Consider the following 23,332-nt stretch of genomic DNA (forward strand, 5'->3'; position numbering starts at 1 on the left):
AAGTTGTTTAAAAATCGTATTATTCGCAATTATGAGACCCGTGAGAATATATGCCGCAATCCAAACCAGCAACATTTGATTTTTCTAACACAAAAATTGCAAATAAAATCAGGGAGTGAGAATAATTAGAGTCGTCAGGAGTAATTGGATGTCAGATTAACCATTGTGTGTGGCAGACAAAAAACAGAATAACACACACGTACATATATAGATACAGAGAGAGAGAGAGAGAGAGAGAGAGAGAGAGAGAGAGAGAGAGAGAGAGGGAGAGAGAGAGAGAGAGAGAAAGAGAGAGAAAGAGAGAAAGATATGAAATATATGAAATGCAAGACAAATGAAACTTAGCAATTAAATTGCCCGCCATTAAAATTCTTGGTTTTACAATAGGAAACATTTATAAGATTTACGTATTGTCCTATGTCATCCCTTATTGAACTGGAGTTAGTTTATCATAAGATTACATTTTGGTTTGGTTTGTTGAGTATTAGGTAACGAGAACTGTTACGGTGCGAGTAGAGATGCGATACGAATGAACGTTAAAAATACTAGCTTGCATAAACAATACTAGTTTACCGAAACAATACTAGCTTACATAAACAATACTAGCTTACATAAACAATACTAGCTTACATAAACAATACTAGCTTACATAAACAATACTAGCTTGTATAAACAACTCGAATTTTTGTTTGTGAACAAATTTTCATGTTGGGATCATTTAGTTGACATAAGCCTGCGAAGAGAATAGGTTTCAAAAGAGCGGGGATCCTTCTTATTAGTTCAAATATTTGGAGTTCGCTCTTGCATGCGAGATAATTTTATTTCACGACCGCCTGTTGTAATTGTGCGAGCATCAAAGTGAACCATTGATTTGAGTGTTTCCTTTTCACTCAATAGGAAGAGGAAATAAATGAAAGTAGAGAAAGAGTAAGCTTAACGAACAGAGAAAGAAAGAGATTATCTTATATAATCTAGTAACATTTCTGCGTTTCTTTGTATGTGATCAGATAGAATCACGTTATAAGTTTGTTTCACAGCAAATCAACATTTTAGAATTTAAATAATGCTGAAACATTTTTTTCTTTCTTTCTTTCTTTCTTTCTTTCTTCTTCTTCTTCTTCTTCTTATTTTCGATTCAGCTTTCAATTAGACTTTTGAGCTAGAATCAAAGTGTATTATCTCTTCTACCTCAAGTCGGAGAATGGGAGTCATTCTCGATTAGTGCAATTTGTATTTTTGTCTCATCGTTTCGTTGCATCTTTTTTAAGTAACTGGATATTCCTTACATAACAAAAAACCGGCCTTGTATCTAATTTTGCTTTCACGGGGAAGCAAATAAACAGGAACTCATGATGAATGTGGTAAATCAGTTTGTAAAGTACCATTATTCCAAGGTTGGGATGCTATTTTCGAAGTAAACCATGATTCTATTTCTGAGTTTTCGCTGTTTTAAACAGGTTGCTTTACAGGGAATGGGTGAGAAATATATTCATACCTTTTTTTTTAAAGGTTATTAGTGAAAGGAATGCAATAACTCCGGCTGAACGCGAACCCAGTTCAGCAAGACCATTTATTTGAAACGAATCATTGTTTAATTGAGCACAATTTACTACTTTAACCATAGCGAGTGGAAGAGTTGTGAGGTTATACCATTCTTAATAATAATCTTGCGTAAATAAGCACAATACATTCGATACGATTTGAACTCGGCATGACCGATTTCATAATCAGTATTACCTTTAATACTAATTTGTGATGATACTAGATAAAGTCGATTCAAATGTGGATTTTACTCTCGGGAGATTATTAGTTGAAGTCAAACAAACTTGTTGTACGCCAAGTTAAGCGATGTTGAGCATAGTCAATACTAAATGGGTGACCATTTGGGCATACCAGGTGCTGTATGTGCCATCAGCTTCTTGGCATTGTTTTCAATTGTCATGAACTTCCCCTTTCCACTGGATTCAAGCAATGCCGACTCAAAAGAAGTGTGGTTGGGATTGTGTAACCCTTGCTTCAAAAGTATACGCGCAGCAACTATTACAGGAATTATTCATTGGATCTCAAGACTGAACAGAGGGCATGATTCAGCGCAATCGAGAATTTTATTAAATTAAAAAAAAAAAGCAAAAACGATACAAAATGGCAAATTGCCGCGAAGTGATGATTTCGCTAAAAATAAAATAATTTGACGATTTGTTACATAGCGGAAAAAGTTCGTAATTATGAACAATGTAAAACGTTCCTTAAACTCACGAGAAGAATAAGAATCATAGTGTAACGTGGTCGTTACACTCGAACCGTGTCCTTACATTTCAATCACGACCCACACGTTGTCTGATAATTCGTCACAAAGGAAATAAATAAATAAAGAGACGAAATAAAAATTTGACTCGACATTCTTTTAAATAAAAAAGAAATTCATTTATTCGTGGTTCTTCCAACAATAACACATTTCATTATCTTTCAGAAGTCTTTTCACATACACATCTGTTTTACAACGCTCTGACAAATAACATGTGCTTTTTAGAAGTCTCTCTCCTCGCCATATCACGCTGGTAATAGCCAGCGCTTTCTCGCCTTCATATGTATACGTCCATCTTCCCTGGTTTACAACTTGTTTCTTCTCGACCACGTAATGTATTTTTTCTTCTTTTCTTGTGACGAAAGCTGGCGTACACGTGCTAACTTGCATACGTGCTTTAACGGCTTTCGCTGCTAATATTTTCGCTAGCCAGCTACCCTTCGGCTGCTGATTTTCTCACACGCAGCCATACGTGCTCTGTTACATACCTTCCTTTTAGACCTGTCTGAGGTAATAAAAAACAAGAAAAGAAAACTCAAAGTTCTCAAATAAAACATGAATAATTAAATCCAAATAAAAATGTCTTCGTTTATAGTTTGTACATTTCGATTTTATACTTTTTTCCCATCCAAAATTCCTTTCATTTATATTCTTTCTATTTTTTTAAGTGCAAGTGAAATGTTTTTATTTGTGTTTCTTCCAAAACAAAGCATTTCATTATCTTGTAAAAATCTTTTCGCATACACATGTGCTTTTTAAAAGTCTCTATCCTCGTCATTTTACGTGCCTCAACGGTTGCTGCTAATGTTTTCGCTAGCCAGCCATCCTTCGGTTGCTGCTGATTTTCTTACATGCATCCATGCGCACTCTGTTACAATAGTGGGAAATGTTAATTTGTAGCGCAAATTCCAGAGCAATCATAACACGAAGCTAGTGATTTAATTGTATTCCATTTCTACACGATACACAGAGAATGAAAAGAAAAGGGTAAGCTAATCGAACGGAGAAAAAAAGAAAGTAACTTAGACAAGCTAGTGACTTCTCACGTTCGTTCGTTCGCATCTCTGACCCCTACCCAGACCCAAATTTATATCTTTTTACAAGAATTCGATTTGCAGCGTTTGTTTATAGACGCTATAGGTGTTACACATCTACCTTATTATCAGTTTATGCACATGTTCAAGAAATATATGAGGATATATTAGTTCTGTTTTTGGCATCATATCTGAAGGACCAGTACTCTGGTTTCTGGGCGTTTCCATTAGTAAAATCAAGAAAGAGTTACGAAAACGGTTTATTTAAGCTGAAAAATTTCAAGGCATAAAAGCTAATCCGCAATGCGATTCTGGATCTTCCACAGATGTTTTTTTAGAAGAACTAATCAGGGGTATATCATGTGTTGCAATATCAGACAAGTGGTTGATATAAAGCAGTATTTGGTTGCAGGTAGCACTAACCTCTTCCGTTCGTACAAAATCAGATTCGGCCGCGGATTAATGATAGATTTACAATCTGCAAACGTCATTCGTTATCCATGTTTCTTGCCGGTTCGTTTGATCAACCACTTATCTTAATATATGATCGTGCATCGTTATCGGCGTTTGGCATTCCAAATACATTTCAACTTTATAGACTTATCTTTAACGAGTTCAGCATTTTATAAAACGACTAGCACGAACACTCGTTTATGCCTGTGACAGAACGACGAACACTGCGTTCTCTTGTGCCAGGCTCACAACACAATATTGCTGTTCTATTCTTATTTTTCACATTTTATAATATTCACTTTTTAAATTGGATGAAAGTTACATTTATGGAATTCTTTCGACAAATCTTTAATCTCCTTAAGGATCCCCCCCCCCCAGTGTTTCCCGGGAATGATTAGAGACCCCTTTGGATGTCTGTTTCAAGCCATGAATCGTATATTACAGTTTCTTGCTTTTTTATTTCCTTAATTTTCAAGTTATAAATTAAGTAAGACTTATTTACTTTGATGGATGTCCGACACGAATGATATTAATTTGATCAAAATGAAATATACTTATCCAAGTACCTTGTAGTTTCAGAATATCTATATAGTTATGGTCTATGTCCAAGATCCCTAGAAAGAATTCGTGAAAATAAAAAGACAAAAACTCAGTCTGTCTGTCTGTCTGTCTGTCTGTCTGTCTGTCCGTCTGTCTGTTTCTCTCTCTCTCTCTCTCTCTCTCTCTCTCTCTCTCTCTCTCTATATATATATATATATATATGTGTGTGTGTGTGTGTGTGTGTGTGTACACACACACACACACACACACACACACACACACATATATTTATTAGGAGGTATAGTTAGTAAAAAAAACAGGGGAAAAGTGCTCAATACTTTAGTAAAGCTAAATATGTTTTTATTATTTCACCATCGAAGTTTTTGCTTAAATCATTACAGATTGTTTCAATCGACAGGACAATAAAATTATCTTGCCGATTTCTTCAGATAATTCAAGTCAAAATAAAAGATTCTTAAAAATTACAAATGAGCATTAAAAACCAAGATTTGAAGTGCTGGTTAAAGAGGGGAGGGGGTAATGAGAGGGAAGAAAGGAAAGCGAAAGAGAGGAAAAGGGATAGGGGAGAAATATAGATTATATGTAGTTAGAAATTAAAGTTAAAGATTAAGCACTAGAAAGAAGTTAACGTTAAAACGAATTAAAAAGAAAAGAGGAGGTTGCTTGTTGAGAGAGATAGAAAAGAAAAGAAAAATGTTCCGGGGGTTAGAAAGGGAAGCTGAAAGAGAAAAATAACGAAAAGTAGTGTGTCGGATTGATGTCAAACGGATGCAGTAATAAGACAAAATAAGTTGCACGTGCTAGAACTAAATAATAGTTGCTGATCTTTTATTTATAATTAATAAAAGTTATTTATATTTTACTCCACCAGCAATAATAATAATAATAATAATAATAATAATAATAATAATAATAATAATAATAATAACAAGAGTTTTAGCATGTGCTAAAATATAATAGTGATTTATTTTTATTTTTTTATATAAATTTTTTTATATAAATTTTCTTTATACATAATTTTTTTATGTTTATTCCATTAACAATAATAATAATAATAATAATAATAATAATAATAATAATAATAATAATAATAATAATAATAATAATAATAATAATAATTTATCTTTTGTATGATCAGTAATTATAGTAAATATATTAATTATCTACCCTATCAACTTTTCCTAATTATTTACTAAATATAAATCTATTATCATAACCCCTTTCATTTATATAAAAGATCTATTCTTAAATCTATTGGACGTATCTATCCACCTTCTTAAACTGGAAGTATCTTTGCCATATCTACCACCATTTGATCACTAACGGACTTTTTAACCGATGTATCAATGATTTAGGACAACTCTTTCAATCTTAAAAAGTAGTTCTTCTCTAATTTGTTTTGCGGTATATCAACTCTATTCGGGCTATAAATAAAAATGCCGAATGCAGTAATTTTGGAAAAATATTTTTATGCTTCAAGTTTTTATATATTTAACCATGGTGTTTAGTTTAGTTGTTTTGTGGAGAAAAAAATGCTGTTTTTGTTTGTTTTTACCTTGCATAACATGATTACATTTTGCAAAAGGAAAGGATAAAACAATAACATAAATATTTTTATTTATTTATTTGCGGACGATTATCCTCATCTTTTATAGTTGCTGTTTAACGACGTTTCAGCCAACTATTCTTCTGGTCTTCGTCAGGTTTTTAATCGCGACGGAATAGGAATGCTGAATCTTCAACTGTATCTTCAGTAATTACTGCCTTCCATAGTTGTTGTTGTCTCACCACGTTTTGGCCAACTAATCCTCTTGCTGGCTTTGGGTAGGATTGAAACCGCTATCTTTAGCCAATGCTAACATAGAACCGTAGAGATTCAACGTCTCTATCCACTGCATCAAGGGCCCCGAAACGTTGAGACGTTGACTCTCTACAGTTCCATGAAAAGCAAGATAGAAAAGTGAAACAAATACACAGAACTGGCCAGAGAACTCAAAGGGATATGGAAGATGAACAAAAGTCAAGATAACACCAATAATAGTAGGAGCTCTAGGAGCACTATCGAAAAACTTTGAAAAAAAAAATTGGGGAGAATTTAATATGAGGAATGGCTGAGACGATACAACGGAAACAATAATGAAAACTGCTTAAATATTAAGGGAAACCCTTGAATGTAGAGGCTAATACACATGAGCTACAGGCGCAAATCGGACAGATAGAAACTGCTAAAGATGTAAAACACAAAGAAACATCACATAGAATCATGAAAACTGAAATTGTATAATTGTAAGCTAACCTACACCTACCACCCCCTCCTAAAATTGTAGGATCACCATAAACTGGCGCCACACCAAATAATCGAAGAAAGTTAAGGACGATGGAAAGATCGAGGAGGGAAAGCACTAACCAGACATTCACTGGATGTGTGAAAAGGACCGAGACATTGGGAGGCTTATTGCCACAAAAATTCCAGTGAAGACTAATGCTCTCTATCAATTAGTAATCATTGGGAAACGACTATTACAATGACGCAAACTAATTTGAAAAGGTTATCGAAAGAGGTGATGAGCACTGGAAATATAGGGAGACTTGTTGTCACTCAGACTCCAGGAAACACCACAGGTTGTTATCAAAGATAATTTTTTATGGTGGCCTGTGCGAAAACTCCCAGAGTAATAATAATAATAATAATAATAATAATAATAATAATAATAATAATAATAATAATAATAATGAGAAGAAGAAGAAGAAGAAGAAGAAAAAGAAGAAAAAGAAGAGGAAGAGGAAGAAGGAGGAGGAGGAGGAGGAGGAGGAGGAGGAGAAAAAGGAACAACAAGAAGGAAAAGAAGAAGAAATTAAATCGTCAAATTATGTTCGAATGTCAGCTAGGATATTTTCAGTTTATTTAGCTGCAATTATCTTGAGAAAAATGTTCAAATTGGATTCTTATTAATGCCATGATGGTTGACAGATAAAAAAAATGGAGCAAAACATTTCATTACTGAATGGAAGAAGGAATCAAATCGTTGTCCATCTTGACGGAAGCCATTTATAAATTTGTGCACGACATGGGCAGCCGAAAGATTTATTATCTGTAGGCGGAAGTCAAAGATTAGGAGTCTCTCACCAGGACTGGGCTTATGTATTTTATAAACACACAAACACACATATCCCTGTGTCTGTATGTGTGTGCGTGTGCGTATGTGTGTGTATGTGGTTCTAGGGAATGGAACAAGGAACACGAGATTTGATTGCTTCCAGGAAAAAAGGTTTAGTGGTGAACAGAGATAGGCGTGTTTGAATGATGTTTTCTTGAGGAGAAACGGAAAAAAAAGATGAGATATTATGAAAGTCCATAAAATATGAACTGATTGGCCAGGCCGGTGTCTCCACAACTCAAGTGGAAGAGCTGTAAAACAACGAAGTGAGCGTTGCTTATCAGAAACACTTGCCAAAACTGGTTTCGCATTCATGAAAATGAGATTTACTCCCAAGTGCCGCATGGGATAATGGTCACAGTTAGAAAAAGAAGAAAAGAAATAGAAAAACAACAACAAAAAGCAAAAACAAAAAACAAAATAAAAACAAAAAAAACAATGGCACTGATCGACATCGACGGCGACAGGAACCTTCATAATATTCCAATAATTACAAAGAATTTCTTTTAAAATTATAAACGATTTTACGTTAAAAATTATTTATATATTATTAATTTTAGGGCTGGTATACAAAAAAAACTTGACAGAGTAGAAAAAAAAATTAAAATAAATTCTAACTTAATAAATCCCAAACTGTCTGCTAAGCATTAGGCCCTGTCGTATCACCGCAGAATTGCATCCTCAACCTTGTTTTACAAGTACTACCATATAATATGATTTGATGAACTCACTACACCAACGTTAAAATTCGCGACCAACTCGACCAGTAATTAAACCTCTAGATGCCATAAGATTTTCTACTTTGATAGATTGTTTCTTCAAACTGCTTGCGTTTGGAATTCTCCTGATCCCTGTTTTCCCGACCGTATAAATGTGCAGAAGTTTGAATGTAATGTGAACAGGCATATTGCTGTCTAGCTTCGCGTCAAATCTGTTCACTGACACCATCCCCAAATAACTACTATCATAGCAGCTCCTTACATTTCAATGGCAATATGTCTTATTTAAGGCATAACTCCCCCCCCAAATAAAACGCTTGTTCAACGTTGGTATGTTGTACATGTATAATGTATACATCAAGTGCCCTTAATCGATGATGAATGATTAAGTATAAAAGACAAACACAACTAAAAAACGCTTATTTATTAGTAGTCAATGGGTAAAATTGTATGACTATTTACAAAACAGTTTTATTTACGATATTTTTTACACGTTTCCCATTATCAAACAACCCTCAATATTTGGTTGTGCTTGGCTTTAACTCATTGCATATAATACTGACATTTATTTTTGAGTTTAAATGAAAAATACTCCTGTTACAGTGGGTGAACTCAACCCTCAGATTATGAGCTTTTTTGTGCTTCGTACATAATAACAGTTAAAAATACTGACATTTCATAGTCGAGATTGTCTGCTCTTTTTGATTTCCGGTTCTGTTGTCCATTCGGTTGGATTCGGTCATAATCTTAACGTACGGAAAGAGGGACTTTCACATTATCCGAGAGAATGACAATCATTAATCAGAAGAAACCATATGTGCTTGTCACGTTATCTCGTTTGCGGAGCAGAAACATGAAGTCAAAATGAGTAGGCAATTTTAACTATAATCGATACTTTTTTTTTATTCTTGCGAAAAACAGTATCTGTAAAATGGCTGAGTCCCACGATGCTTAATCAGCCTCCAGAGCGTATTACTTCCAAACGAATCTTTGGAAAACTACACCCAGTTTGTTTGGGGTATACACAGCTTCGTGGCACCTACGAAAACAGAGGTTTTCTCTCATGCTTCCGCAACCTAAGCGCTGAGCAAAGCTATCTTCACTTGAAGATATATAGTTGTAAGTAAACTTTCGGCAGTCAACCGAACTTTATTGCTTTATTATTTTCCTTACTGTGACAGTGGTAACTTTCGGCAATATACACCGACGGTGTAGGCCACTCATATATATATATATATATATATATATATATATATATATATATATATATATATATATATATATATATATATTCACCACAAACAAGGCGCATTGTCACTGATGTAAGGGCCTACTATTAGGGACATAAGTTGCAGAGAGACTATGTAGGGAGTTGAGCAGCTAGATGTTTGTTCACATTACACTTGAACATGTCAGTACAGTTGGGGAAGCAGGAACCCGAAAGGGAATTCCAAAGTCTAGCAGTTCTGGGGAAGAAACTATTAGAGTAGAAGGCTTTCTTGCATCTAGGGATCTCGACTGTGTAGGGATGGGACTTTGCTGCTTGTCAGTTTGTCGGGGTAATTACGTCGAGAGGGTACAAGTGCTTGTAGTTCGTCGGAGCATCCACCATTAAAATACTTGTAAAACAAGCAGTGGGATGCAACATTTCGTCGATGGAAAAAAGGCTGAAGCTTAGATGACAGTTCGGGACCTATCAGATGCACCAGCCCAAATGTGAAAACAGTACTCCATACATGGGCGAATGGTGGCCTTGTAGAGGTACAGGATACTTTCAGGCGTAAGTAACTTTCTAGCACGGCAGAGAGAGTTCACCTTCTTCGCAGCAGCTTATTCAATGCTCTCGATGTATCTCATGTTCCCCGTGGACGGTAAGCTGAGGAGTTTAAAAAAGTACTTTCAGCTATTGGTGATAGAGAAGGTTTCTTGTAATTATTAAAGGAAGCAAGTGTAATCTTGGCAGCGTTGAATGTTACCATCCATTTTCGCCCCTATTCCACTACAGACTGGAGGTCTTCTTCTAGGGTTTCCGCCATTGCCTTGGATATGTGTTTCTTCGTTTTCCCCTCGTGCCTGCTATAGAGTGTGGTATTATCAGCAAATATACCCATCTCAGAGACAATTTTATCAGGGAGGTAATTTATGAATTGTCTGTTGATAGCTATCTACCAAGGCATCTTTATCGTTCGGTTGATTTTTTGTTCATCACCGAGCTGCAAACTGTCGTCAACTGTCGCAAAAATAATAACCAAACTATCGTAAACAAATATATTAACTTCAACGGTAAATCCTAAATCCCCCGGTCTTTGTACAAGAGTGACTGATAATCGGAAACTGATTCGCTGTTTTAACCACTCCCAGCTTCCGATCGCATCTTTTTTCTTTGTGAATCATTTTCACCTATTGTCTTTGGTAATGATTTTTTTTTAGTTCCGATGAGTTTTCTTTTACTGATGAATCATTTTCTTAACCCGAGATCTTGGCTCGGGTGGAGGGGCAGTCCTTTGTATCAAATTTTTGTTACGAATTATTATAGGAGTTGATTTTACATATATTTATTGCAAATATTAGCTTTTATACACCCTCTGCTTATCTTATCGTTTCTCATCTCAATTGCTAACACTTAACCAATCAATCAAGATTATCAGAGTTTTAGTATTATATAGTTAGATGCGCCGTTGTTATAACACTCTAAGCAACTTACCCTATATATTCCTTAATGTAAAAATAGTCCGTTGAAATGATTAACAGAAACTGGAAAATCGAAGTCCAACTTTCTTGTTTCATTATGTACTAGCAGGCCGCCCGGCATTGCTCGGTCTTAAAATACGCTTAAATATGCTATTTTGATTAATGCAGATTTCGTATTTATTATTATATTATATTGGACCCAATATACAGTAACGACTTTAAAAAGTTAAAAAATAAAAATGACTCATGCGCCGCCTCCGAGAATCGAAACCATAACGTTTAGCTTACGATTTATTTTTTCCTTTGACGTTAATGCCTGACAATGAAGGCATGTTTGCTGCAAGGCTAAAAATTAAAACATGAACCAATAACTACTACGTTACGCATGCATATTCACCTGCCAAATTTCATTTTTTTAATTTTCACACTTTTGTACATCGATTTTCCCGAGCTAAAACTCAAATATAAAGTTTCGCATGGGTTCGAATACTCTATATATGAAGTTTCAATCTGTAGACCAAAAAATCTAGAAGTTTGGTACGCAACATTTTTTAAACAAATACATATACATTATATATCTATAATATAAAGCTGAACGTCTATGTATGTGTCTAGTCACGAATAGGCTCCTATATGGTTGACTATTATAGAAAACTGATCACATATAATGATAGATGTATCGAGACACAGGAAGTGGTATGTTTGATCTGGCATAATGATGATTCATTAAAATTGTGGTGTCTGCGTACCCGCCTGGTCCACAAAGTATGGAAATAAAAAATTTAAAAATGAAAAAAAAAAAAAAAAAAAAAACGTTTACAAGTGTTTTTAATATAGATGTTCATAATAATACTTTGATAAGTATGTTTTAACTTAAATAGGGATGGTATAATACAATTGTGTGGTCTGCGTTCGCGCCTGGCCTCCATAGAATGGAATTAGGCACAAACTTTAATAAAGACTTTTCATATCTATCTGCGTAAGTATACTTTGATAATTATGTTTCAGTTTGAAGAAATATGGTATAATAAAATTATGTGGTGTTCGTTCGCGCCTGACCTCCATAGAATGGAAGTATGCCACAAAGTTTAACAAGGTTTTTTTTTAATATAGATCCACAGAATATTGTGATAAGTGTTTCAGTGTGAACAGGTATGGTATAATAAATTATGGGGTTTATCTATTTTATTTTTACTTTCATCATATTTTGCTTTGGTTTTGATACCCCCAAATTCGAAGCTATATCTTTACAACCCTTCCTTTTCATAACCTATCATACTTTCATAAATCAAAGTCCATTTTCTGTAGGCTGTTTTTGAACCCAGTCAACGACGGATACTTTTTCTAGTATAAATATATATGGAAAGATATTTGTGTCTACAATAAACTTTTTACGCAAATATTACGCAACTCATGTAGCATATCTGCATGAATATAATTACACATAATAGTTAACTAAAGATGATCATCCTATAAGAAAGGCAAAAAACTAATAGGGAATTAATTAAAATGAATGTTTAAAAGAATATGCAAATTAGCTAGATCTTTTGCTAATGAATGCAATTCCATGACCCATATATAACAAAGTTGTATTTTCTTTTTAAATAAATAGAAAAAAGAGTTTTTAATATGAATATCAATTCAAAAAAAAATTATAGGAGTATAGATAGATTCAGTTGCATTGTGCCGGTTCAATGACAGCCAGGTAAAATAAGCGGTCAAAAAATTCATGAGTTAAATTTGGCACGTAGCAGAATAGTGAGAACGTAAATGAGTAACGGGAGTAAGAGTCATCGTGACAATTATTCATTCGCATTTTTTGGGGAGTGAACGTGTGCAATATTTGAAAAAGTTAATAAAATCATTCTGTTAAATGATCGTATTAATTGCAATGAACAAAGCAACACTCATTTGTGCAACTAAGAAGTATTCGTGTCTTTCTCTTTCAGAGGTTCCATTTGGTACAGTTATCATAGACATTGAAAAACAATCCAACTCGAGAAATAGTCATTTTCGAACAATAGCTGTTCTATAACAGTTTGTCCAACTAGAAAGAAACCACAAAGGAAAACAAACCAATGAACACTCTTATTGGTATGGGTAGCAACACTTTTGGACCACTCTTTGGGTAGGGGTAACAAGATTTTTAAACCACCTATTTTAAGGCATAACAAGATTTTGAACCACCCATCTTATTAGAACAACAAGACTTCCGGACCACTCTTTTGTAATAAGACTTTTGCACCACCCTTTTGAACGACTCGTTTAGTAGGGGTAACAAGACTTTCATGTTACCTTTTTTGTTAGGGTTAACAAGACTTTCTGGCCACCTTTTTGTTAGGGTTAAAAAGACTTTCGGGTCACCTTTTTTGTTAGGGTTAACAAGACTTTCGGGCCACCTTTTCTGTTAGGGGTAACAAGACTTTCAGGCCACCTTTTTTATTAGGGGTAACAAGACTTTCGGGCCAACTTTTTTGTTAGGGGCAACAAACCTTTCGGGCCACCTTTTTTGTTAGGGGTAACAAGACTTTCGGGCCACCTTTTTTGTTAGGGATAACAAGACTTTCGGGCCACCTTTTTTTTCAGGGGTAACAAGACTTTCGGGCCACCTTTTTTGTTAGGGGTAACAAGACTTTCTGGTCACCTTTTTTTTCAGGGGTAACAAGACTTTCGGGCAACCTCTTTTGTTAGGGGTAACAAGACTTTCATGTCACCTTTTTTGTTAGGGGTAACAAGACTTTTGGGCCACCTTTTTGTTAGGGGTAACAAGACTTTCGGGCCACTTTTTTTTGTTAGGGGTAACAAGACTTTCGAGCCACCTTTTTGTTAGGGTAACAAGACTTTAAAGCCACCTTTTTGTTAGGGGTGATAAGATTTTCGGGACACCTTTTTTGTTAGTGGTAATAAGACTTTCAGGCCACCTTTTTTGTTAGGGGTAACAAGACTTTCGGGCGACCTTTTTTGTTAGGGGTAACAAGACTTTCGGGGCACCTTTTTGTTAGGGGTAACAAGACTTTCGGGACACCTTTTTTGCTAGGGATAACAAGCCTTTCAGGCCACCTTTTTTGTTAGGGGTAACAAGATTTTTGGGCCACCTTTTTTGTTAGGGTAACAAGACTTTCGGGCAACCTTTTTTGTTAGGGACAACAAGACTGTCGGGCCACCTTTTTTGTTAGGGGTAACAAGACTTTAAGGCCACCTTTTTTGTTAGGGGTAACAAGACTTTCGGGTCACCTTTTTTGTTAGGGGTAACAAGACTGTCGGGCCACCTTTTTTGTTAGGGGTAACAAGACTTTCGGGTCACCTTTTTTGTTAGGGACAACAAGACTTTCGGGTCACCTTTTTTGTTAGGGGTAACAAGACTTTCGGGGCACCTTTTTGTTAGGGGTAACAAGACTTTCGGGCCACACTTTTAGTTAGAATAACAATATTTTTAGACTATCCATTTTGCAGAGGTAAAACAACTTTCAGACTATCTTTTTGATAGGGTAACAAGATTTTTGGATCACTCTTTTGGTAAAAGTTACAAGAATTTCAGACCACTCTTCTCATAAGAGTAACAATCTTCTGGTATCACCCTTTTTGATATGGCTAAAGAAATTTTCAAACCATTTTTTAATTCATATTCAACCAAAACAAGGTACATTGCCACTGGGACGTAAGGTAGGTACGATTAAGGACAGTGTCTACACGGACAATATATGGGGAGTTGAGCAACGAAATTTCTGTTCGCATTGCATTTAAATTTCTGCGTGTTAGTACAGTTAGGGAAGCAGAAAACAAGAAGGGAATTCCAAAGTCCAACCATTCGAGGGAAAAAGCTATCACAGTAGAAAGCTTTCCAGTATCTCTACAGCGAAAGGGGAAACTTTTCTGCGTGTTGGGTGTATTTACCTCGAAGGGTAACAAGTGCAACGATTTCGTGAAAGCATCCTCCAGTAAAGTACTTGTAAAACAGGCACATGAATGCTAAACTGTGGCGATAGAATATGGGTTGGAGCTTATTTGATAGTACAACAGCACCTATTAGATTTGAGACGCTTTTTTGCGCCATGTCTAAGAATGAGACTAGTAGTAGATACACCAGCCCAGATGTGGCAACAATACTTTATGCATAGGTGAATGGTGGTTTTCTATAGATACAGGTGTTAGTAGTTTTCTCATACGGTAGGGAGAGCTCACCTTCTTTGCAGCAGCCTTGGCAATATATTCTGCGTATTTGTTCTAATTCATTTGGACTGTGAAATTTACGCCAAGTAGGTAAAGATGACTTTCAGACTACTCCGTTGGTAGGGGTAACTTGATTTTTTTTGGATCACTCTGTTTTGGTAGAAATGAAAAGATTTTTGGGCCACTCTTTTCGTGGGTATAACAAGACTTTCGGACCATCATTTTTGGTAATAGGTTACAAGAATTTCGAGCCACCCTTTAAAATTCTTTTTCATTAGCCTGGTTGCTCCTATAATGACTGGCATGACTGATACATTCTTAAGATTTCAGTTTCTTTTCATGTCGTCCTTAATATTTTACTATTTTCTTCCTCTCTGCTCTGTTAAGGTCAGCATCATAAAGGACGCTTACTTCAATGAGGGTTGCCACATTCTCCTTATCTCATATCACTATGTCAGGCTTAATAGCCCCATTTTCTAGGTCTGTAGCTGTATGATTTGTAGTCATAGTGGATGGTGTATGACTTATTTCCAACTGTTCTTTCTGGTACATGTTTCTAAGACTTGCAATTACATGGGATATTCAGGTTTTTACAGATTTTCCAGGTATTTACACACACCATTGTGTCGCATTTGTATAATAGCCGTCCCCCAACAGGACTTTACAACTGGATGTCAGGTGGCTCACACTCTCTACTTCTGTGTGGCAGAACCTTCACTTGTTGTTATTGCTGAGACCACTCATCTTTTTAAAAGCATTGGTCACCAAGCTTTGATCTTGAGCGGCCATTATAATTCTCTCCTGATCATAGTGAAAGATCCTTTTTTAAGCCATTCTACATAACCTTCTTTATTTATATATTCCTGCGGTAGTTAATCCAGGAAATACTTTGCACGCTGTTGGTTAGCCCATTCTTCCAGTTTTCTGCAATGGAAGGTCTTAGTGTATTTTTGCCGACTTTTTTGGGCTATTTCCGTTGCTTTCTGTTTCTGTCTCATTTGTAAGACAGTCTTGTGCAAAATGTTTGGCCAGTTTTGTGATGGAAGTAGTTCTACTGGCTCTCTTTTCTTGGTGTTCAAATACCATTTTAAGGTTTGGATTCTGGGAGCTTATCAGGTATTGCCCAGTGCTCACAATAGTGGCTCGGTGTTGATGGTTAATTTCTGACAAACCCATACCTCCTGCTTCTCTTGATGCGATGTTAATGCATTGTGTTTGATTGAGAAGTTCTTTCACGTGAATAATACAGCAGGCAATATTCCTTACACTTTGCCTAATAAAATCATTTTAGACTAACACAGTAGATTTATTGTCGCAACTAATGGTAATTTTGTTTACCTTAATTATATATATATATATATATATATATATATATATATATATATATATATATATATATATATATATATATATATATATATACAGTGTTTTTTAGGGGCGTCGAACTTTAAATTGATAATTCTATTTTCTTTAATTGCCAACTATCGATTATTTTGAGTACAGCTTGGTTTGGCAATTCATCATATGGTTTCCGCACAGTAGGCCTACACTCATGTAATTTCCTAATTTACAGAAATTTAAATATATTGCCCTCCCTTTAGCAATTAGCAACATATTTGAATTTATGGTCTTAGTCGAGGCTGAATCAAAACTGTTCGAACCTGCTAGCGAGAAATGTATGAATTGTTTTGACGTGGAGTTGATAAATACTTTCGCGCCTAACTCGCCGCTCAAATAATTATTACATAAACGTTTCGTTTATCCATGCGAATTATTATCATTGCTAATCTAGTCGAACTGATAACATCTCCAATGCACATCTATAAAGAGGAACTAGAATAAATTCTGTCTGGCCTTAAAATTGATGGATTGTTCGTTGTGCGAAATAATAACAGATTTTATCCATATGAAATAAGTAATTTTTATTGATAAATTAAAACAATAAAAATGAAGGTTAGGATTGAGAGTTCAGAATGTCATAGAACGTTCTAGGTGAAAAAAGTGTTTTATATGTAAGGAGAAATTGAGTACACATTCATTTAGGCTGGGGTCGTGCGCGTTCATGTATAACAGTGTGTGAAAAAATAGGCATTGTAAATAGTATCATATTATTGTGCCAATTTTACCAGTGAAAAAGTGGACGTTTTGGGTCTGAAAAAGGAAAACTATCGGAAAAGGGAAAGAGAATGGTGTGTTTGGGTTGTGAAATTTTCCTTGGACTGTGATTGGTCGGAAGAAACTTCTGAGTTGAGCTTTTCTTCCCCCGAGACTCGACAGATAAAAACAACACTCACTGCTGCTTATAACAATGGTTTCATTAAAATACATTTTTTCGGAGTGTTAAAGATTCATTTGGTCTTTTGCTCTACAAATTCATAGAAGGAATTTGATTGTTTCCATCTTGCAAATTTGCATAGAACATATCGATTTGATCTTCATCAATGATCACCTAAATAACATCCTTAGATCATTCGCTTTCAGCAATTTCCCACATTATGTCTAAAACTAAACGAAAATTGCATGCGCAAATTTTTTTTTTCAGAAATGTTCGTTTGGTTGAGCTGTTTCCCAGTTGGCTATAACACGCTTGTTTTCAAGTAGAACGTAAACAAGTTCTCCCTAATTTTCAGCATCACTTATCATCACAGTGTTGTCTGACCTGATACTTATTAACCCCCGGGCTTTGATAAGCGGTGACTCTATAGTATAATAATAATAATAATAATAATAATAATAATAATAATAATAATGATAATAATAATACTAGAACTAGCAGAAATACAGCGAAAAATAAATGAGGAAACTGAACAAGAAACACCCCCCAATGGAACTGCTCGTAGAAAAACCCCACAAGTTGAAACCCTACAAGTTGAAGCCTCACAAGTAAAAACATCAAAGGCCCAGGACCTACGAAGACCAAAGACTAAAAATATTGAAACCAAGAACAATGAAACAGAACTTTCAGGGAATGAAGCAAATAAAATAAATAAAATAACACAGTTTATGAACGAGGAAAAAACAAAACTCCCATCGTTAAAGAACCAAGAGCAGAAGAAATTAAAAACAGAAACTGAGAAGGTTAACAAGCTCCTCCCACACATCCCAACAAACACAATCATAGACTTAAACAACCTCATTTACGCAGGCGCCAAAATGGCAAGTATGAATCTCAAATCAGAAAAACAATCGGGAACAAGCGGACCGACAAAACCTGGATGGGAAATAAGACTAGAAACCCTAATACAGAAACATAAAAAAGAAACCAAAATGATCAACAGGAAGAAAGCAATGTGGAAAAAAAAGGGAATATTGGAAATGTAACTGGCAGGGAGAAGCTAAACAAGAAACATGAAGAACTGGACTAAAAAATAAAAGCAAAAGAAGCGAGATTGAGACGATATAGATATAAAGCTGAACAATGCAAACAAAACAGAACATTTGAAACCAACGAACGCCAATTCTACCAAAATGTGAATGGAGGAAAAACAAAAACAGAACAACCAAATCTGACGGACACAAAACTCTACTGTAGTAACATATGGGAAGAGCGACGAGAACACAATAGAAATGCCGAATGGCTGAAAGACATGAAAAAAGAGTTACAACAAATCGAAGAAGGAACAGTGAATAAAATACGCAAGGAAACCCTAAAGAAAACCATAGGAAAAATGGCAAAATGGAGAGCACCAGGGCACGACGGGATACATGCATACTGGTTCAAAAAATTCACAACCTTACACGAAAGGCTAGCCCAAAACCTGAGAAGATGTATACAGGAAGCAAACGTGCCAGACTGGATGACAAAAGGTAGAACCACAGTGCTACAGAAGGACACGGAGAAATGAACCGTCCCCAGCAATTATAGGCCAATCACGTGCGTACCCACCATGTGGAAGATACTGACAGCATAACTGAGGGAACAAATCTACCACTCACTGAATAATCGTGGACTCATCCCCGAGGAACAGAAAGGATTCCAAAAAGGGAAAAGAGGAACACATGATCTGTTATATGTTGATCAAAAGATCCTAAAGGAGGTAAAAAGGAAGAGGAAAAATTTAGCCATGGCATGGATCGACTACAAAAAAAGCGTACGACAGGATCCCCCAAGCATGGATAATAGAATGTCTAAAAATGTATAAAATACCAAGCGAGATCACCAATATAATAGAAAATGCAATGAAAACATGGAGACTGGAACTGACAGCAGATGGACAACACATAACAGAAATTAACATACAAAGAGGCATTTTCCAAGGAGACTTATTATCACCATTACTGTTCATCATAGCCATGATGCCCTTGAATAGTATTCTGAGAAAGTGCCAAGCCGGATACAAGTTCCCCAATACAGAGGAAAAAATGAACCACCTGATGTACATGGACGATCTGAAACTTTTTGCAAGGACCGAAAAGGAGCTAGATACACTAATTAACACTACCAGGATCTTCAGCCAAGATATCGAAATGGAATTTGGAATGGTTGGTTGGTTGTTTTTGTTTTACGGCGTATCAACCCTTTTCGGGTTATTTAATGCCGAATCCAAAGATTTTGGAGAAAATATTTTTAATAGAATATATTTGTTGTTTTTAAGTCGGTTTCTATTTTAACCCATAGTTGGAACCCTAACAGGTACTACCACTCCGGGTCAGAGTGGACCTGGAAGCAATGATAATTAAAGGGTGGCTCCACACTCCCCAAAGCCCACAAGCTGGGGCCTCACCACTGGATATAGTTTAAGGTCATATCCAGGACCCCCATTGAGGGACTTTTACCCTCTGCAGGGGGGCAGTCGGTGTATTCTAATGCCCCACCGACAGGGCCGGGAATTTGGAATGGAAAAGTGCGCACTACTAGTTATAAAAAAGGGAAAACTGGAAACGACGGAGCATGGAACTACCCAACCAAACAGAAATGAGGGCACTAGGGGAACAAGACAACTATAAATACTTGGGAATTCTGGAACCGGATACCATCAAAACAACAGAAATGAAAAAAAAAATTGGAAAGGAATACCTCAGGAAACAGGAAAACTCCTGAGAACTAAATTATATAGCAAAAACCTAATAAAAGGTATAAATACATGGGCAGTATCACTAGTGAGGCACTCTGGACCGTTTATAGGATGGACAAAAGAAGAACTGAGACAGCTTGACCAGAAAACCAGGAAACTCATGATCATGCATAATGCACTACACCCAAAGGATGATATTGACAGACTCTACGTGAAAAGGATAGACGGCAGGAGAGGACTGATCTCTATAGAAGACCGTGTGAAGGACACACACACAAAAAAAAAGAACTAGAAAAATACATAATGCAAAACACTGAAAGGATAGTTATGCCAGCGAGAGATACGGAGAAAACCAACAAAACAGAAGAGAGACAAATGGCAAAACGAGAAAAGAGAAATGGGAAGAGAAACAACTCCACGGAAGATTCGTAAGAATGACAAAAGATGAGAATAACGAAAACACCTGGATATGGATGCGAAAAGGTCATATAAACCGAGAAAACGAATCCCTAATAACCGCAGCACAAGATAACTCGATAAGAACCAACCATACCAAAGCAAGAATCGATAAAACACAAGAAAACAGCAAATGCAGACTCTGTGGACAAAGAGACGAAACGATAAACCGTATAGTAAGTGAATGCAGCAAACTGGTCCAAAAGGAATACAAAAACAGGCATAACCAAGTGGGGTGGGCAGTGCACTGGGAATTGTGCAAACAGCTGCATTTTGAGCGTACAGATAAATGGTACAAGCATAAGCCCGCAATAGCACTCGAAAACGAGAACCACAAAATCCTATAGGACATGGACATATAGACGGACAAACCCATCCAAGCAAGAAGACCAGATGACGTAATAATTAACAAGAAAGAAAAATCCTGTTAAATCGTAGACTTTGCTGTCCCAGCTGACCACAGGGTGAGTATGAAAGAAAAAGAGAAACGAAGCAAATACACAGAACTAGCCAGAGAGTTAAAAGGGATTTGGATGATGAAGAAAATCAACATAGTACCGATAATAGTAGGAGCACTAGGAACAATCTAAAAAAAACTGGAAAAAAGAATGGCAGAAATTGGAATCAAAGGAATAGCTGCAAAAGTACAACGCCTAACGATAATGAAAACGGCTGAAATATTAAGGAAAACCCTTGAATGCGGAGAATAACACAAGACAATATAACGAATAAGCGTTACAGGGAATGAAGAACACCGAAACTGCATATCTACATGTTCTACATCCCCCCCCATCATGCATCTCTCCATTGTTTCACCACCGCCCCCTCCCAAAAAAAGTGATAACAAAGAGCCGAGAAGGGTCAAGGAGGATGGAAGGAGCGAGGAGGGAGCACTGGCCAGACCTCCGCTGGACAAGTGCGAAGAACTGGGATCTTGGGGAGGCTTATTGCCACTCAAATTCTAGTATGAACCAATGGCCACTGCCAGCGAGAAATCAATGGTAAGAGGCTGTTGCGATGATGCAAATTTATTTGCAAATGCTATCGGAGGAGGAGGAGGAGAGACCTGGACGTCTGGGGAGACTTGTTGTCACTCAACTTCCAGGTCTCCAATCAGATCGTTTGATTGTGAAAGCTCCAGGTGAGCCAATAATAATAATAATAATAATAATAATAATAATAATAATAATAATAATAATAAACCAGGAAACTCATGACCATGAATAATGCACTACACCCAAAGGATGATAGTGACAGACTCTACTTGAAAAGGAAAGACGGCGGGAGAGGACTGATCTGTATAGAAGACTGTGTGAAGGACACGAAAAAGGAACTAGAAAAATACATAATGCAAAACACTGAAAGGATAGTTATGCCAGCGAGAGGCACTGAAAAAACCCCAACAAAACAGAAAACAGAGAGACAAACGACAAAATGCGAAAAGAGAAATGGGAAAAGAAACAATTCCACGGAAGATTCATAAGAATGACAAAAGATTAGAATAACGAAAACGCCTGGACATGGATGCGAACAGGACATATAAACCAAGAAACTGAATCTCTAATAACTGCAGCACAAGATAACTCGATAAGAACCAACCATACCAAAGCAAGGATCGATAAAACACAAGAAAACAGCAAATGCAGACTCTGTGGACAAAGAGACGAAACGATATACCATATAGTAAGTGAATGCATTGTGCAAACAACTGCATTGTGCAAACAACTGCATTTTGAGCATACAGACAAATGGTATAAGCATAAGCCCGCAATAGCACTCGAAAACGAGAACCACAAAATCCTATGGGACATAGGCATACAGACGGACAAACCCATCTAAGCAAGAAGACCAGATGTCGTAATAATTAACAAAAAAGAAAAATCCTGTTAAATCGTAGACTTTTCTGTCCCAGCTGACCACAGGGTTAGTATGAAAGAAAAGGAGAAACGAAGTAAATACGCAGAGCTAGCCAGAGAGTTAAAAGGGATTTGGATGATGAAGAAAATCAAAATAATACTGATAATAGTAGGAGCACTAGGAACAATTCCGAAAAACTTCGAAAAAAGAATGTCAGAAATTGGAATCAGAGGAATAACTGCAAAAGTACAACGACTAACGATAATGAAAACGCCTGAAATATTAAGGAAACCCCTTGAATGCAGAGAATAATACAAGACAATATAACGAATAAGCGTTACAGGGAATGAAGAACACCGAAACTGCATATCTACAAGTTCTACACCCCCATCATGCACCCCCCATTGTTTCATCACCGTCCCCTCCAATAAAAAAGTGATACCAAAGGGCCGAGAAGGGTCAATAAGGATTGAAAGACCGAGGAGCGAGCGCCAACCAAACCTCGGCTGGACAAGCGCAAAGCGAACTGGGACCTTGGGGAGGCTGAGTGCCACTCAAATTCCAGTATAAACCAATGGCCACTACCAGTGAGAAATCAATGGTAAGCGGCTGTTGCGATGATGCAAATTCATTTGCAAATGTTATCGAAGGAGGTGGAGATAGCTGGATGTCTGGGGAGACTTGTTGTCACTCAGCTTCCAGAGAACACCCCAGGTTTCCAATCAGATCGTTTGTTGACTTGTGTGAAAGCTCCATGTGAGCCAATAATAATAATAATAATAATAATAATAATAATAATAATAATAATAATAATAATAATAATAATAATAATAACAACAACAACAACAACAACAGCAGCAACATTTATAAAAAAGTGATCAACCGGTTAAAAAAAAAAAAGAAGATTTAGAGG

This window comes from Euprymna scolopes, chromosome 2 (genome assembly GCF_053919585.1).
Source record: "Euprymna scolopes isolate OS-2025 chromosome 2, ASM5391958v1, whole genome shotgun sequence".
Classification (NCBI taxonomy): domain Eukaryota; kingdom Metazoa; phylum Mollusca; class Cephalopoda; order Sepiida; family Sepiolidae; genus Euprymna; species Euprymna scolopes.